Genomic DNA, 18,137 nt, shown 5'->3' on the forward strand with positions numbered 1-18,137 from the left:
GTTAGCGTGGCAGTGACCTTCTCTAGAACAGGACTCAACTACAGCTCTGGAGGGAAGCTCTCCTCGCTTCCAGATCCCCATGACTCTCCCAAACAATGGCTCCGGGTGTCCTGTAGCCTTGCACACAGCTCCAGTCTCTTCTCTGAGGAACTTCCGTGTTTCTGAGTACTTTATCACATTTCTCTCCCAAACAATGGCTCCGGGTGTCCTGTAGCCTTGCACGCAGCTCCAGTCTCTTCTCTGAGGAACTTCCGTCTTTCTGAGTACTTTATCACATTTCTCTCCCAAACAAGGGTTAACTGTGGAGCCTGAAACTTCTATAATTGGGGGTGGGGAAGTCTTAAAATGAAAATAATTTTAAAAATTATACCAATTTAGATGTGAAAGGAAAAACACAACACATTACAAATGTGAGAAAGCCGACAAATATCATATGCATCACAAAACCAGAGAAATGACCCAAGTTTATTAATTAACTGCCTAACACATGTATATTATACATTTTTTCCTACATATCTGGACTGCCGACTCTGGTCTCTTCTTCACGAGCCGATGACTTTGAATATTTTCTACTGAGAGAGAAGGGGCAGATAAGTTGGTCTTTCCTCTAGCATGGCTGATCAAAGTTTGTCCTTTCATTACTGTTACTTTCGTTTCAGACTCACAACGTGTCATTGAAAATATTGTGCAAATTTGTAGAATTGTTGTCAAATCCGAAAAGCCTTCTCTCAAGTTTCTTTTATATATGATCTATTATTGAACTTACTAGCTATTTATAGTAAAAGTACAGGTGTGTGCCTTCTAAACACAGGAATTCTAGAAAACTCAATTGCATTCTATTTCCCTTGATAAAGAAAAAATTATATGGTGCCATTGTAATTTGTATGTTGCATATTATATACTCCTGACAGGGGAAAAGCTTCCAATTTTGACTAGAGGTTATAAGAACAAAATCCTCTGTTGATAATTTTGCTGGTCTCATGTTGGAAGATTACTCCACAGAAGGGCTTCTGGCTCCTGGAGTGTTAAACCCTATTTGTCCTATGTGGATGTCACATACCTCCACTGCCAGGTGCCGTAAGAGGTAATAATATCTGAATAAGATCTCACTCCATACCTTCATGGACAAGGCAGTTTGAGGAGTACAGCTGGAAGCCATTCCTACCATGCGACAGCCCATTTCCATCTGTTCATAGATGGAAATCATTGTGAATCTCATACATGAATCCTGCTAAATCCAAACTACATGTATGCCAACCCAACTTCCCCTTAGCCGAATTCCAAAAAATGCCCAAGGTGATTCCGACGCTACCTGATCAAGAGAGGAAGTTTAACAGAGGGGAAGTTGTCGTGGAAAGAGACATTGGTTATGACTGATTAGAATTACAAATAGCTCAATTTTGCAAAGATGACAATGTGCACATTTTGTTAGGAATTATCCCAGAGACCTGGGAGAGGCTCTAAGAAGTGCGGAGCCATCAGGTCTAAGCTTCATCATCTTCACGAGGAACCCACCTCTGTTCCCTCCCACCCTACCCCCCATCATCCCTGGTTGTGCAATATGAACCATAGGAAAGATAAAATAAATAAGACGGACAACCTGAATGATTGCCGTGCCATAAATTGCTTCTGGCCCCAAAGATGTGGAAGACATATGTGTGGCATATGTGAGTCTGTTTTAGATTATTATTTTTTTAAGTTGGATGTCAATAATTCTTTTTTTCTTTTTTTCTATTTTGGTCTATTTGTAGAAACTGCACCCTTCATGAGAGTTGTCAATTTTGTTTCTCTTTTCTATTTTCTAATGCCCGTTGAACAAAGCAGAAAGAAGCAACATACCTGGTCTTCCTGAATTTTAGATATATGATATATCAGAGAAACTAGGAGAGGAAAATTGTCTCAGGGCACATTCCCACCTTCTTTCAAGAAGTACCGTCTCTTACGTGGTATTAAAATCATCTGTGGTTCACCCATCCCTGCTGTTTCTAGAAGGAAATACAGACCAGTGGCTAAAGTGACCACATGAGAGTCAGGAATTTGGGGAGAGTGCTTTTTTTAGCTTATATTTAGCAGTTCTAACCCAAGGCTCTAACACTAGCTCTTTGTGGCCCACAGAGCCAGGCCTGAAATGACCTGTATACTCTACATTTCCCACAAACACTGTAAGAAAAACAAGGCGCTAAATGAGCTAATATATGAGATCGCCTTACCATCCCAAGATGGGATTTGTAGTCACAGAAAACGGTTTGTGTGTTTTCTTCTTAGTAGAACTCGTGACTCTGAAATTCAAAGGTTCTAGAAACATGAACTATTTCGAAACTACAACTTTATCAACTGTCTGTATGACTAATTATAATGATGTCAGGGGTAAATTCTCCTAATGACGAGCAATTCCTCTAAAATGAGATTGGGTTTTCAATGATTCATTTGTATCTTCTGAAACAGCTAATACAACTGGTCTGGGATGGATAGATGATGCCATGATTCCAGCAAACGTTTCCACATGTGGAAAGTTAAGCTTTGATTCTCAATTTGCTATTTTTGCTGTTCCCCTTTCATCATTTCGTTATGACCATGTATGTTTTCAAAGGGCTGGGCCCTTGGTACCGTTTCATGCCCACATATGGCATGGAGCTCAGCCTTTTCTTTGATGATCTACAGTACATCTTATGGTTCAAGGAGAAAAAAAGGCTTGCACCAAGAACAATTAGCAAATTTATTAGATTTCTTTTTAACTTTTGTAAAGTCTGAGCATTTGTTTGTTTTAACCTTTGCTGCCACGCATTACAGCTGTTGGTTCCTGTCAGTAAAGGATGCTATGTTTGCATTCCCCCCAGTGTGCTTGCGTGTCACACACCTTGTCTTTTGCAACAGAATCTTCTCACGTTGACATGGAGTCATGTCTTTGCAATAGGATCAGAAGCAAAACTCTCATTCTTGAATTTTCTAATTCTTGTTGTGGACCATATTTGCAAACAGTGTAAGAGCTCAATTTTTTACTTTGTTCATAAAATAGTTTTGAGTCTGACATGGATATGTTTTCATCCTCCTTGAAAGTACTTTCCTGGTTCCAGTGAGAAAATACTACTTTGGAAGTTTAAAATTAACTGTCAGTTACTATATAAACCATGTCTCACTTCTTTTTTTTTTGAGGAAGATTAGCCCTGAGCTAACATCCGCTGCCAATCTTCCGCTTTTTGCTGAGGAAGACTGGCCCTGAGCTAACATCTGTGCCCATCTTCCTCTACTTTATTTGTGGGATGCCTACCACATCATGGCTTGCCAAGTGGTGCCATGTCCGCACCTGGGATACGAACCAGAGAACCAGGCCACCAAAGTGGAACATGCGCACTTAACTGCTGTGCCACTGGACCGGCCCCCACCATCTCTCACTTTGAGTCAGTCTCTCCCAACATGTGCTAATCTAGATGGGAATCAATTCAGAATTTTAGCTTTTGACCAACATCAAACTCTCTTTGAATAGTGAGTGCTTCTAAATTTCTACTTAGGTGGGGCCTGGAGATGGTAATCCCATTGGAAGGAGAGTAGCCAGGGTTTTACTTAAAATGCATGCTTGTTTAGGGTTTCTTTGGGTGGGACTGATGGAGACTATGCGGGATCTAATTTCCCTGCCATTGCCTTGAAAAAATGATTAAGTAATTGGAGAATCTTTGCCTAATAGCCTTGAAATGTCCTATTCTTCACAAACTTGGGTCTTTTCAAAATCCCATCAACTGAGAGACAATTTTGCATACTTCCTAACTTCAAGAAAAACAAGCATGCGTATCTTTTTATAGTTTACAGAGTACTTTCAAATGCATTCTCTTATATTCGATTCTCGACACGCCTGGGAGGTGTTATAAATAAAGAACCACATTGAGGCTCAGAAAAGGTTGTGGCTGGCCTTCTGTAGGGACGGATCTCAGCAGCTATGCTAGTGACATTTGTTCTGGGGCCACGGTGGGCTATGGCAGTGCCAGCTGATTGAGAGCTGTCTCTTTCAACAGAGTCATTTGGAAGAGGATGGCTAACAGCAGCTGCTGAAGCCGAGGATTCCAAATGGTATTTCTAGCTTTTACAGTGAAGCTGGGTAGAGTATATGTCTGCCTCAGCTTCTCCATTAATTAGGTGAAGATCATTCATTCATCTGTTTCTTCACTCACTCGTGTGTTGATTCATTCATCTAACAAATAATGAATGAACACCTGCTGCTATGTGCCAGAAATTATGCCAGGTTCTGGAGATGGGATGGTGAACAAAACAAAACATGGTGCCCTATTCTTATAAAGGTTCTGTTTCAATGGCGGAGATCTGACAATCATTCATTCACTCAACAGTGTTAATAGAATCGTTGCAGAAACTCACGGGAAACTAAAATTGGAGGTCAGTGCTTTGAGGACAAAGGGACCTGGTGGCCTAGGAGGGTACCCAGGGGAACTCACCTGTTCTGAGATGTCAGGGAAGGCTTCCTGAATAAGCAATATACAAACAGAGATCTTAAAGACAGGTGGGGTTAACTAGGCAAAGGGAGTGTCAGGATAGGCAAGACTAACAGTATATACTGACTCAGAGTTGGGACAGCAGACAGGAGGACAAGCATACTGAATTTCTTAGAGTGAACAATCACGTGTCCGATAAGTGTAATGTGTTTTACATCATTTACAATAAAGGTGACCATGCTACTTGACCACTGGACACTCTTCACTAAGCATTGTCCTAACCCACCACTGCACCTGGTGAAAACCAGCTGGTCTATTTTGGAAGCCTCACCAACCAGCTTCAGCTGGAAATTTTCTTCATTCTCAAGGGTATGAGCTCATCCCCACAGCAGATGGGTTCCCAATAAATGAAGATTATGCAATCTGATTATTTTTGTGTCTTGCTGACTCCCCTTGGAAGACAGAAATGGAGAATGGGTCTCCATCATCTTCCTAAATTAGAGGAGAATTTCCTCCTTGTGGCCCGCAGATTGAGAGAAAACATGCAGTTTAGAACTAGGTGGCAATTCCGCCATCAGGGTCCACTAACAATAACTTGTTCACTGTGAACAGTCCATTAATTTTTATCATAGGGTACATCAGTTAAAGTAGCGTGGGCTTCTGCAGTGGATGCTTTGGCAATCCTAGTGACTTACAACAGAAATTCACTTATGGTAAGTCCAACGTGTCCTCCTTGGTAGACAACCTTCCATGGGATCTTTCAGGGTCATCCTATAACTCTGTCCTCCTCCGGGGACTCAGTGGCCTGGAAGACAGAGAAGGGAAGCACCTTTCAGAGTTTTTTATCGGTCTGACCTAGAAACGGTGTTCTTCCCTTTTCTTCACACCCCATGGCCAGAACATTTACATGGCCAACCCAACCGCCAGGGATGCTGGGAAGAGCAGGTAGATGGGCAGCTGACCTGGTTACCACAGAGGGTTAGCTTAGCCCAGGTTAAAGGTATGTGCCCTGGAGTCAGAGAATTAGGTATGAATCCCAATTCCCAGACTAAATCTTCTTGTCTATAAAATGGAAATAAGAACTCTTGAACGAGCCATTGTATGGAAAATACTTAATCCAAGCCTGATAAATAGTAAGTACTCAATAGTGTCAAGCCATTATTATCAACTTACTCCTTTGCTACAACATATAAGCAAATTTAGAGATATCTTATCCTTTTGTATCATCTCATCTAAGAAATGAATGGGGATACAAAACAATATTCCTTAATTTCTCAAAGATGAAAAAAATCCTTAATTTTCCAAAATTTGTATAGGATTATTATCCATGGGCCTCCTTTAAGTTCCCAGGAGAAATTTAAGGAAGTCTTTTGACAGACGGTTTTGTCAGGACATAAACAAACTGTGACCCAAGATGCTAAGTAGGCCATTTTGGTGTCTGGGGTAGCAGATGCCGCTGGGGATTCACAGCTGAGTGAAAGTCACAAGGCTAGTGGTTCCTAGAAATCTGAAGGTCCCTCTCTTCTCTCCTCCCTGTGGAGCCTGAATCCCAGCGCGGGGGCTGCCTCTCCCACACCATGCGGCCCTGCTTGTGCTACCCTAAGCCAGCATTTGTTGTGATTTCCCTATTCTGGGGCAGCCCCCACGGCTTTTCCACAGCGTCTACTGGTCTGGGCCAAATAACCTGCCGTTTATTTTCTCTCTTAGCCAAGTCAAGGGTGCAGGGCACCCCCAAGCATTTTCTGAAAAAGAGGAAGTGCTTGTTGACCTTCAGCCCTGGGGGGCAAATTGCAACTGACACCTTGTTTGGGGACTCTGATCCAACCATGGCAGCAGAAGGACATAAAGTGCCAGCTCTCACTGTGTGCTCAGGGGTAGGAATGGAGGACACAAAAGAGGTTTGTGTGGCCTCCTTTGAACAACTGATGTTATATTTAGCTCACCTCCCGTGCCCATGAAGCCCTAGGTAAATCCTTGGAAAAAATTGGCTCAGCTGTTGTGACACAACCTGGCCTTTCTCTAAAAGGCCTCTGCAGGAGATTCAGAGCATCTCCACTGATGATATCAAATCTAGACCACAACAGCAAAAATCACTGCTTTTGAATGTGGGTAGACATTATCAGGCAGCCACTGGCAGGGGGTGTGGGGGAGGGCTTGCTGAGAAGAAGGGATCCAGAATTCTAGCCAATGCCGTCTAACAAATGACCCATGTTTAATCCATTGTATAGAATAGAATACTTGGAGAGCTGGGGAATCTTGTTAATTTAGAGTAATCCCTTCTCTTCTGTCAAGGCTACATCTTGACCACCCAAGAAAACTACTCGTCTAGACTGGTTACAACTATACAAAGTGAAATAAATTAAAGGTGGTTTGTTTAGTTCTGTTCAGCATGCTTTACATAGACATTAATTCTCCCAATGATCCTAAGAGGTAGCCACTATCATTGCTCCATTTTACAGATAAGAAAATAGAGGGGCCAGCCCCATGGCATAGTGGTTAAGTTCACCATGCTCCACTTCAGTGGCCTGGGTTCATGGGTTCAGATCCCAGGGTCCAGCCTACACCACTCATCAGCTGTGCTGTGGCAGTGACCCACATACAAAATACAGATGTTAGCTCAGGGCAAATCTTCCTCAGAAAAAAAAAAGAAAGAAAAAAAATGGAGGTAAGGTCACCAATCCAAGGTCATGAAGCTCATAGGAAACCATCAGAAGCGAGATTTGATGTGGCTGTTCATCACTGTATTTGGTAATTGTAGAAAACACCAATTCACACACTGCATTGTTAGCCATCTACCAGCAGGAGGTCCTTCCTGGTGCTTGCCCTTCACTCCACTCCCACAGCCATTTGAGCACAGAGTCTCTGGTCTGCGTGGCTTTGGCATATTTGGTAATCCTTAAGATACAAGTCATTGGGTGCCTTTCTCTCTCTTCTTCTATAGCTACCTATCTGAGTTTCTTTGTTGTGTTTGAGATTGAAGGATAAAAACAAAACTGTTTCCCCAAAGACTCTTCTGAAATACCCACTTCTGCCTTTAAGCCTAGATTCTATTGCTTTGGTCTAGGTTAGAGGTACTTGATAATAACAGCTAACATTTATTTAATGCTTGATATATGTGTACTTCACATGTTTACACTGAATTCTCAAGGCAACCAAATGAGCGAGGTACCATTAATGTCCAATTTTATAGACAAGGAAACTGAGTCACAAGGCACTTTAAGTCACTCACCCAAGATCAATCAGCTAGTGAGTTGTGGAGCCAAGACTCAAACCCAGTTTGCCTTCAAAGCTCAGGGTTTGCAGCACTCTGCAATCCGGCCTCCACGGGGTCCTATGAGAACGTGCTGCCTGCGAAGTCGTATTCACGGGATCCTCACATTATCTCCTTCCTTCTTCTGTTCTAGTTGCCAGCCCACCATTTCTACAGCCACGTGAATCATAAATGCAAGGATCTCTGACTCGTTTCATTGCTGTTTTAATCAAACATCAAAGATTTCTTGATTGGGCCTGGTGACACGGTAGTCACAGAATCCCAGCTCTAGGGCTGGTCTCAGTTCCACTGACTGCCAGTCAGGTGATCATTATCTTGTTACTGAATTCAGTTTCCTCCACTGTAATGTGGGCTGTAACATGGGCATAAATAAGACCTCAAAATTTCCTTGTAAGAGTGAGAGATTGCAGGTAAAGCTCTTAGCACCATGCTGGTAAACAGCATTCAATAAAGGGTAACCATTGCCGTTGTTAACATTTCTGTTTTACATTTTAATCAACAAACATTTATTGAGCTCCATGCCAGTTACTGTGCTAATACTGAGAGAGAAACACAAAAGGATAGGATAAGGTATTTGCTACAACTTTCAAAGCAACTGGGTAAATCAGGTAAGTAGGAAGACGATAACTAGCAAAGCATAGAGGGAGACGATAGAGGCCAGGTGAGAAGTTCAGATAAGAATACTGTCGAATTTCAGAGGAAGAAGGGACTAGAGCTCAGAGCAGGATTCAAGGAGGAAGATGAAGAAAGGATAGGATTCACGTAGGCTGGAGGAGAGGGGAGGGTTTCCAAATAGAAAAAATAATGCAAGCAAAGGGCAAAGGTGGGGGGGATGGAATCTACACTGTGTTCATAGTTACCATATATGATCAACCTTCTAAGTGGCTTACAGTTCAAAGAGAGAGAGAGAGAATGAAAGAGACAGTTGGGGACCCAAGAGACACAAGGACACAAATAGGAATGACTGGAACAGGGAATTGAAGGCAGAAAAAAGCTAGTGATTTCCTCAACCCTATGAATTCATATTGTAGCCAGAAATAACATCAAGGATTCCCGTTCCCCAGCAAGATTCTCACTACGAGACCCTGTGCTTTCCCCAGCAAAGGAGGGTTAACACCCCCTCCATTTTCTTTAGACTCTGTTTATGGTAAAGTACAAACCAAAAAGAAGTGGGAAGGCTCATAAACGTAAACAGTTGGGCAGGACAGCCTCTCAAAGGAACCTGTCTATTTGTTGAATCTTTCAGCTTTGAGACAGATTCTGCACACATCTGTAGAGTCAGAGCTATCGGCGGCAGAGAGGGCCGATCCTGTCATTAATAAACTGTTTGGGTTACCCTCTGGTTCAGAGCCTGCTGACTTTTCACGACTTTCCAAGCCAGTTATTTAACAAGAATCTCCTGAGCAAGCAGACACTTAGTTCTCAGGCTTTGAGGAAGTGCCTGCCCAGTGTGGGGGCTGGAGAGAGGATCAGAACTGAATGTGGAACTCATTGTGATTCTCAGTTTTCAAAAATGCTCAAAATCTCCTGCTTTCTGCCCCTCCCAGGCGTTTGCTGAGGGCCAACACTGGCGAGTAGCCTTGGCGTATTTCTTGCTCCTCTGCCCCTGTGCTGTTCTCCAAATTGTGAACGCTGCTCAGAAATTCAAGTCAATTCCTTTGAATCTAAATCAATTCACAGTTTTCTGTGCCACCGGGAAAAATACACAGACTTGCGTCCACAATTATTGTCTTTCCCCTCAGCTAGCGATTTTATCTTTTTCCCATTTTCTTGAGATATAATTGACCTGCAGCCCTGTATAAGTTTAAGGTGTACACCATAATGACTTGACTTATATATATCGTGGAAGGATTACCACAATAAGCTTAGTTAACATCCACCACCTCATATAGATACAAAAAAAAAAAGATTTTTTTCCCTTATGTTGAGAGCTCTTGGGATTTACTCTCTTAACAACGTTCACAGATACTGCTCATCAGTGTTAACTATAGTCATCATGTTGTCCATCACGTCTCTAGGACTCAGGTATCTTACAATTGGAAGTTTGTGCCCTTGGCCCACCTTTATCCAGTTCCCCCTCCCCCACCCCTGTCCATGGTAACCACAAATCTGATCTCTTTTTCTATGAGTTTGTTGTTTTGTTTTGCTTTTTGGATTCCACATATCAGTGAGATCATACAATACTTGTCTTTCTCTACCTGACTTATTTCACTGAGCATAATGCCTTCGAGGTCCGTTCACGTTGTTACAAATGGCATAATTTCCTCCTTTTGTATGGCTGATTAATATTCCATTGTGTATATATACCACAACTTCTTTATCCATTTACCCGTTGATGGACTCTTGGGTTGCTTCCAGGTCTTGGCTATCACAAAGAATGCTGCAGTGGACCTGGGGGCGCAGCTAGTGACTGTAGATGAGCCTAACGGTGTACCTGAGATGAGCAGAGACCTTGGTGTGGCAGACTGATAGAGGTCCAAATTACCTGTCTCCTTCAAATACAGGTCCGTCCTTTGCCTGTGGCATGAACTTGGCAGGCTACTTGGTTGTCCTGAGCCTCAGCTTCCTCTTCTGTAAAATGGGGTGAAAAAGCAGTTTCTTCCAGGACAGTTTTGAGAACAAGAAATCCCACCTAAAACAGTCAGCATATCGTATAGCACATATGAGGTACTCCACAGAGAGTGGTGGTTTCCTTCTGAATCCTTTATTCATCATTTAAGCACTCCTAGAGATCTAGCCTTGCCAGGAAGGCCCTTTGCAGCAGCTTTAGAGATGAATTTGCAAGGGCTTGAAACAAAAACCACCTTCGTATTTTTCAAATGCATTACCAATTTCAAACCGAGAATAGAAGAATCTGGAAAATATAGAAATATTCTTTGTCCAGGCTGCTTTACGTAGATCAATGTCCTGCTCCCGCTCCCAGCCTTGACTGCTAACCAACCCCCCTCACCTGCCTTGCATTTTGCTTTTCTGGAAGCCTGGGTGTCTTTACATATGGAACATAGTTTCTCTATAGGTCCTTTAATACACTAGAAATTCCAAAACAAAGCAGACCCCAGCAGGGCATTGGTTCCACGTTGGCAAATAAGCCTGCAATTAGGCGCCACCTCTAGTATTACAGTGTGTTTTTAATTAAGGAAGGAAATGCAACTCCAGACTTCAAGGGTTAGCACCTAGCCCTATGCAAAAGGCCAGCGGGCTAATGGACAGCTCATCTCAGAGCGGAGGTACCTGGAGCCAGACAGATCCCTTTCCACCCCTGCTGTCAGTCAGCCCCACCAGCTGCCAGATCCTTCTTCGTGCATTTGCACTTCAGAAAGTTGGGTTAGGAGAATGATGGATCACCCATTAACTGGCATTTAAGAGCAGAATTATTAAAATCGGGTTGGATGACTACCTCACACAATTGAATATGATGTATGCTTTGTGAAGATCCTGTGACATTTGAAAAATGGGGCCCATCCAAGAAAGAAAATTGTGTCTGTGGCTAAAAGAATTGAAGTTGATGTCCTTTACTAGAAGAAAATTCAAATTGCTTTTAAAGACAATTTGCTGATTGTTTCTAGCCTACTTCCCATCTAAGGTCTCACAGATTAAAAGGGTGACAATGACTCAGGTTTGTGTGGCAGTCCTGCAGTTCACATGGGCGCTCTGGGATTGTGGGTGTGGGGTTTTGGACCCAGGCCCGCAGGTCTGTGACATACTCTAGGCACTACCTCGGAGGAGCTTTACTGATGACCCCAACCATCACACAGGCTGCCAGCAGGAGGGCACGGGGACATGCTGCCATGGGACTGTGAAACCAGTGTCTGGGGCCATGTTGCTCATGTGACATCCCTTTCCCGTTACTTGGACAGCCAGACACTGAGCACAAGAGGAAAGTCTGCTTAGAAAGAGAATTCTACTTTTATTTTTTTCTGTAAAAACCCATCCCAACCTCAAGAGAAGCAGCAAAGACTGAGTGGAGAACTGAAAACTGCACCCGTTTTGGTCTGCTTCTGCCCTGACGTCCTAGCACAGTGCTGGATCCTTCATTTTTGCTTCCCTTTTGTTTTCATAAAGAAGGAATAAGGACCCGCCACTGCCCTGTGGTGATTCTTTACAAAGCGATCCTCTTGGGTGATTATGAACGGCTGAGTTCTTAAATTTCACAAAGGGTAAAAATAGCTGATACTGCAAGAGTAATGACAATATGCAGTTCTTTTTTTTCTTGGGAGAATCCTGCCAGAGCTCACTTTAGAATGAAAAGGGAAATGTCGGAAATTTACAGGAAAATGTTCACAAGCTAATGGTGTGTGAGAACAAAAACAGGATACACAGCTGTTCTAGCAGAGCAATTTCCATTTCACAAGGGGAGAACATCTATATGGAAGAGTCAGGTGGAAAAGGCCATTATCATGAAAGTAGGCACCTGTGAATACTCCCTATAAGGCAGGTACCAGCTGTTCGTTCTGGAGACATTATATAATTTAATCCTCACCACAGCCCTGCCAGGCAGTGACTGTCACCACCATCTCCATCTGACATATGAAAACAGTGATGTTCTTTGCAAGGTGCCTCGGTAAGAAGTGACGCAGCCAGAAGCCAGACGGTGGTGCGGCTGCTAAGTTCACACGTTCCGCTTTGGTCGCCTGGGGTTCACCGATTCAGATCCCAGGTACGGACCTATACACTGCTTGTTAAGCCATGCTGTGGCAGGCGTCCCACATGTAAAGTAGAGGAAGATGGGCATGGATGTTAGCTCAGGGCCAGTCTTCCTCAGCAAAGAGAGGAGGATTGGAGGCAGATGTTAGCGGAGGGCTAATCTTCCTCAAAAAAAAAAAATGAAAGAAATGACAGAGCCAAATGCAAACCATGGCAGGTGCTTCTAGAATTCACGCTCTTTGCCATCATGCTGTAATATAGCAGTTATTTCTGGGAGTGGAATTACATTACAGATACATTTTAACTTCCTTTCACTTTCCTGCATTTTCCGACTTTTTTTATAATGAGCATATATTACCTGAAAAATCATAAAACAAAAAGCATATACAAAGAGGAAAAAAACATATACATTGTAAAAAAACAAAAAATCACACTTGCTTTATCTTGGAGATGTTCATTTAAACCAGATTTAATTGGCTCTAAAACAAGTCACTTCTAATTTAAGGTGAAAATCTTAAAGAACAACTTAAGAACTCCAAAACTTGAGAGAGCAGATATTCTCACTTACTACTTCTCTGTAAGATTTTGATCATATGACCTGATCATCCTTAGTGTTTTTCCTATCGGTTAGGATGACATCCCCTGCCCCAAACTTGGCCAGCTGAAGCTCTTCACATGCTCTTTTTCTCACACCTCTTTGAGTAGCTTTTTCTAGAAACTCCCCTCTGCTTCTTTCACCTTCCATGTTTCCCCTCTATGGTTTCCTCTCAGTCTGCATTCAAACTTAGATCATCCCATCTATCCTTAAAGACAGTTTTCTCAAGCTTCTACAGTCCCAAGACGGCACGCTAACTCTCTCCTGTCTTCTCTAGGAACCATCAGGTGGAATACACAATTCCCAGAGCCCCCACATCCTCATCACCCACTCCTTAAACCCTCAGAATCTCGGCCTCTGCCCCTAAGTCCCTGTTTCCCTCAGAAATCACCAGTGACCATTCACTTGTCACATCCAATGCCAGTTTCCCATCGTCCTCAGCGTTTCTGTAGCTTTGATCACCTTTTTGCCTGGAGGCGCTCAGCAGCCTTGGCTTCTCTCTCCCTCTGGTCTCCCCCTCCTCTTCCTTCTCAGCTTCTGTTGCCAGTTCCTCTTGCTCCTCATTCCACCTAAATGGATAAACCCAAAGATCAATTCTCAGTCTTGTTCTCTTCTCTCCGTAGACTCCCTTTGACTCTTGGGATTTTTTTAGTACCAGTACATTCACGGCATAGTTTATCCTTGACTCTCAAATATATATATGGGAAGCTTACGCTCTATTGTGCAAGAGAGATAATAACTAAACAAATAAGCAGAAGAAGGTCATCAGGAAGTCTTCCTAACATGATGACATCATGAGACCCAAATGATAAGAAAGAACTGGCAAGCTAAGTTCTAGAGGAAGAACAGAGGGCAAAGAGAAGAGCAAGTGAAAAGATCTTGAGGCAGAAATAAGTGTGGCCTCTTCCAGGAAGGGAAGACAATATGGCTAGAGCATGGTGAGCAAAGGGAGCGGGGAAGGAGTGGATGGAAAACTAGACTTCTCTCTGAAACAGTTCCTACAGCACTGGGCAGCTCCGGTATTATCATCATTCTGTCTTGAAATAGCATTACTGACATAATGTCTTGTATCTCCTACTGTAGGCATCTCGAATGGAAAGATCAGATCTGACTTGTTTTTCTATCCCCTCCAGCTAGATCAACACAATATTAAATTAGTTGAATTTCAGTGAAGAGATAAGAGAAGACAGAAATGAAATCTGTTAAGAATCAGACCTTCCCCAAGTTAAAACCAGCCTTTGAGTCACTCATCAAGATGGTGCCAGAAATAACATCACACTGAAACGTTAGTAATATTTAGCCAGAACAACAAAGGCAAGTGTCCTTTTCTAGTTTGCCTCCGCCTGCCTGGGAATTTAGCATCCCCCAAAGTCACTCATCTGGGACAAGATTTTAGGGCGTGTGCATGTTTTTCATCTCCACAGGACCAGCTGTGGGTGGAGGAGAATTTCTAACACAAGATAAGGTCACACTGAATTAACCCACAAGATTCTTTCCTGGGGAAGTCGGCTACATGTTGCAAAGTCCGTAACACTGCTAATTAAAGAAACATTTTCTGAGATGCTGGGATCTCTCATAAGAAGTGTTGACTCTCGATGACATGAAGAATGACTAGCATCTTATTTCATGCATTCCAAAGAGAAATCTACACAGATGTGAATGTCTGCTCTCCGTAACCATTGCTTCTGAAATAAGACTCTGAGAAATCTCAGGAGTTTAGCTTGGAGCTTGGTGTCGGAAAACCTAGTGGAAAGGGAAAACATTCTTATGTTTCTTCTCAACTCTCAATACCCTGCTACAACACTACTTCACTTCTGACACCAGATGTGTGGGTTTTCCACACGTCAAGCAATTCTGTGACACCAGAGGGGTGTCCTACAATTCAACTCTATTCTGACAGTGTCTACCTGGAGATAGCGTCAGATCCCACAGGTTAAGTGTTCAATCCTAAAAGGCTGCTCCCAGCCTCAGATGCCAATCAAAAGTCCAGGTTGTCACCTACGTGTCTGAACCAGCTATAGATCGGAGGTTCCCACGACCCCCTCCTCTGGTTCAATTAATTTGCTATAGTAGTTCACAGAACTCAGGAAATCGTTTTACTTACTAGATTGCCAGTTTATTTTAAAAGGATATAACTCAGGAACAGCCAAATGGAAGAGAGGCATAGGGCAAGGCATGGGGAAAGGAGAGCTGAGCTTCCGTGCCCTCCCCAGGTGCACCTCTCCCAGCACCTCCACATGCTCACCAGTCCAAAACCTCTTGAACCCAATCCTTATGGAGGCTTCCTTATGTAAGCCGATTGATTAAATCTTTGGCCGTTGATGATTGCTTCCACCTCCAGCCCCTCTCCCTCCCTGGAGGGGGAGTGTGGGACAAAAATTTCCAACTCTCTCATCACACAGTTGGCTCCCCTGGCAACCAGCCCCCATCTTTAGGGTCTTTCCAAAAGTCACTCTATAACATAAACTCAGATTTGTTGAAAGGAGCTTGTTACGAATAACAAAAGATACCTTTATCACTCTTAACACTTAGTAAATTCCCGTGGTTTTAGGAGCTCTGTGCCAGGAACAGGGATGAGGACCAAAAATATTTTTCTTATTATAAATCATACTATCACACCCAAGTTCAGTTATTATCAACTTGGTGGAACTTATTAACTTCTAATGTCACTTTCCCACTCTGGGCCTCAATGTCCTTATCTACAAAATGAGGATTTATAAACTCTATCCAGTAGGGTTGATAGGAAGATTGCAAGCTTGTGAAATTGCCTTATAAGTCATAAGAGGTCTTAGAAAATGTAAGTATGTTTGAAGCTTTTAAAAAATCTTGGCAGTATCAATTCTGGTCTTTATGTGGGGCTGCAAGGACAAAAGATTCCCAGACTTCCTTTTGATTAAGTCTGGCCCTAGACACGAGCTCCTAGGACCCAGGCCATATCTTCCAACACAAGCAGAGGAATACACAAAGAAAACTTAACTTGAAGTCATGTACTAATTCCCATGTGAATGACGTAAATTGCTGTAAGCAAAACTGTACCTAAAACATCAAGTTTTAGAAAACGCAAGCAGAAACCTTTTCATTTAGAACATGGCAATAGCTTCTCTCATCGAGTCTCGCATTCCGGGGTCAACAACTTCTTGCGTCCTGTGCGTCAATGGCAGACCTGTGTTTACTGAGTGACTCGGTCTTGAAAGAGAAAGGCCTTGAAAAGTCGTTAAATAGTGATAGAAGCCATTTGAGTTTGTGTTTTGAATTGTATTTATTGAACGAAAGATTTAATTAGTACTAAAAATGAGCAAGATCCAGTTCCTACGGCCCAGTGAGTAGCCATACTTTACGGTATCCATTTATTGCAAATGTCATAAGGTGTTTGAACAATCAGATCAATTATTTGCATTTTAACTTTTAAAATTCCTCTCTCCATGGGCTTCTGGATTCTGCCGGAGCCTCTGCCCATCTCCACCACCTGCTCTCTCGTTCAGACCTTTTCCCCATTCTGAGCTTCCTGCAAACAACCTCTAACTCCCTCCCCCACTGTCATCCCACTGTCTTCAGCTTCAGTTCATTGACCGGTCACTGGATGCATCATGTGTCTGCTTAAATATCAATACCTTTAGTGATTCCTGATTGCCTATTTCATGACCAACATTTTAGCAGCAAAACACTTTTTTTATGTGGAGTCGTATGCTAAACTCCCAATATATAAACTAGATTTAAAGAAGAACAGTATAACAGCATAAATATATAACATTTGTTTATTACAAGGCCACTCAATGGGAACCATATTTGGTTGCACAACAACAAGAAAATCCTGGAACATTCTGATAAGTATGTTTTAGGTGAGTGGACACGCACAGGCCTGAATATTTGCAAAGGCCAGTACAGAGTTACTCTTGCTGACTCTTGATGACCTGGAGAATAACTAACCAATGAGACATTTACAAAAATTCCAAACAGACCCAAAGGGTCTAGATGGACAGACGATCGAACTGACTGAACACACGGTTGATTTGGCACATATTCTGCTTCACCAGTTCTTTCACATGCAATATTTTAAAAGACTTTATTTTTTTAGAGCACTTAGAGATTTACAACAAAATTGAGAGGAGAATACAGAGATACCCCATGTACCCCGCCCCCTACACATGCACAGCCTCCCCATTATCAACACCATTCACCAGAATGTATTACCAAAAATCAACCCACATTCACACATCATAACCACCCAATGTCCATAGTTCACATTAGGGTTCGCTCTTGGTGTTGTACATCCTATGGGTTTAGACAAAAGTATGATGATGTGCATCCATTACAATATCATGCAGAGTATTTTCACTGCCCTAAAAATCCTCTGTGCTCTGTCTAGTCACCCCTCCCTCCCCACTAACACCCCAGCAACACTGATCTTTTTATTGTCTCCATAGTTTCGCTCGCCGTTCTTCTCATAGAACCATGATAGGCTGCCCACATTATTTTTTAACTCATTGCTCACTTTATTGCTCAGCCAAGAGAATGGTAGTAAGAGAAAAGAAGTGGAAGTTGGAGGGTGTAAAAGAAAAGACAAGAAAGACTGGATTCTATTCCCATGGTAAAGCACCACTAAGAAGTGAGTCATCAGCCACTAGAGTTTTTAGAGTCATCAGCCACCCAAGGGAAATGCAGCGTGTTCACTGAATAAGACACATTTGTGTGACTTGGGAAGATTATATCAGGGAAATACAAGTGACTACTACACAGGAGCACCTGAAATCTTTGTTGTGATAAGAAAAATGCCCTCCTTTCCTGAGAAGCCTCCAGCATCAGTCGACTTCTGACAAGATGGAGGAGGGAGAGCAGGGGATTCTGGGTAACCAGAACATCTCAGCTTCCTAGTTCCAGCCTCAGGCCCTCAACCCATCAGGTATGTTCCTGGAGTTCAGGGAAGGCCTGCCTAGAAAGTGCAGCTGAGTTCGTCCTTCCAGCTCTGAGGCTTAGGGAGCATTCATGGTGCCTCTGATTTCTCTGGCTGTCCCAGCCTCCTCCATTTTCCTCATTGCCAGGCGTGCTGGGTCAGGGCAGCGTTGTGACCAAACAGAATTAAGAGTAGATCAGATGCCTTTCTTTGCCTTTTTTGATCCCAACTCATAGTTGTGGGGCCCAAAATGATTCTACTCCAGGGTAATCCTATTTTTTTACCTCCTTAAACCAC

The 18,137-nt window shown here is 42.8% G+C and overlaps 1 protein-coding gene and 1 long non-coding RNA gene across 2 annotated transcripts in view; one reads left to right on the forward strand and one right to left on the reverse strand.

Moving 5' to 3' along the window:
* The window catches only part of FRMD4A (FERM domain containing 4A), a 275,085-nt gene that overhangs the window by 4,544 nt on the left and 252,404 nt on the right, over positions 1-18,137 (forward strand). The window lies entirely within an intron of this gene.
* Positions 3,254-13,592, reverse strand: LOC124248515 (uncharacterized). The gene is made up of 3 exons (XR_006891062.1): positions 13,412-13,592; positions 10,196-10,281; positions 3,254-5,244 (listed from the first exon to the last, which is right to left on the reverse strand). It is a non-coding gene; the product is annotated as an uncharacterized LOC124248515 (long non-coding RNA).

Source organism: Equus quagga, chromosome 12, assembly GCF_021613505.1.
Source record: "Equus quagga isolate Etosha38 chromosome 12, UCLA_HA_Equagga_1.0, whole genome shotgun sequence".
Taxonomy (NCBI): Eukaryota; Metazoa; Chordata; class Mammalia; order Perissodactyla; family Equidae; genus Equus; species Equus quagga.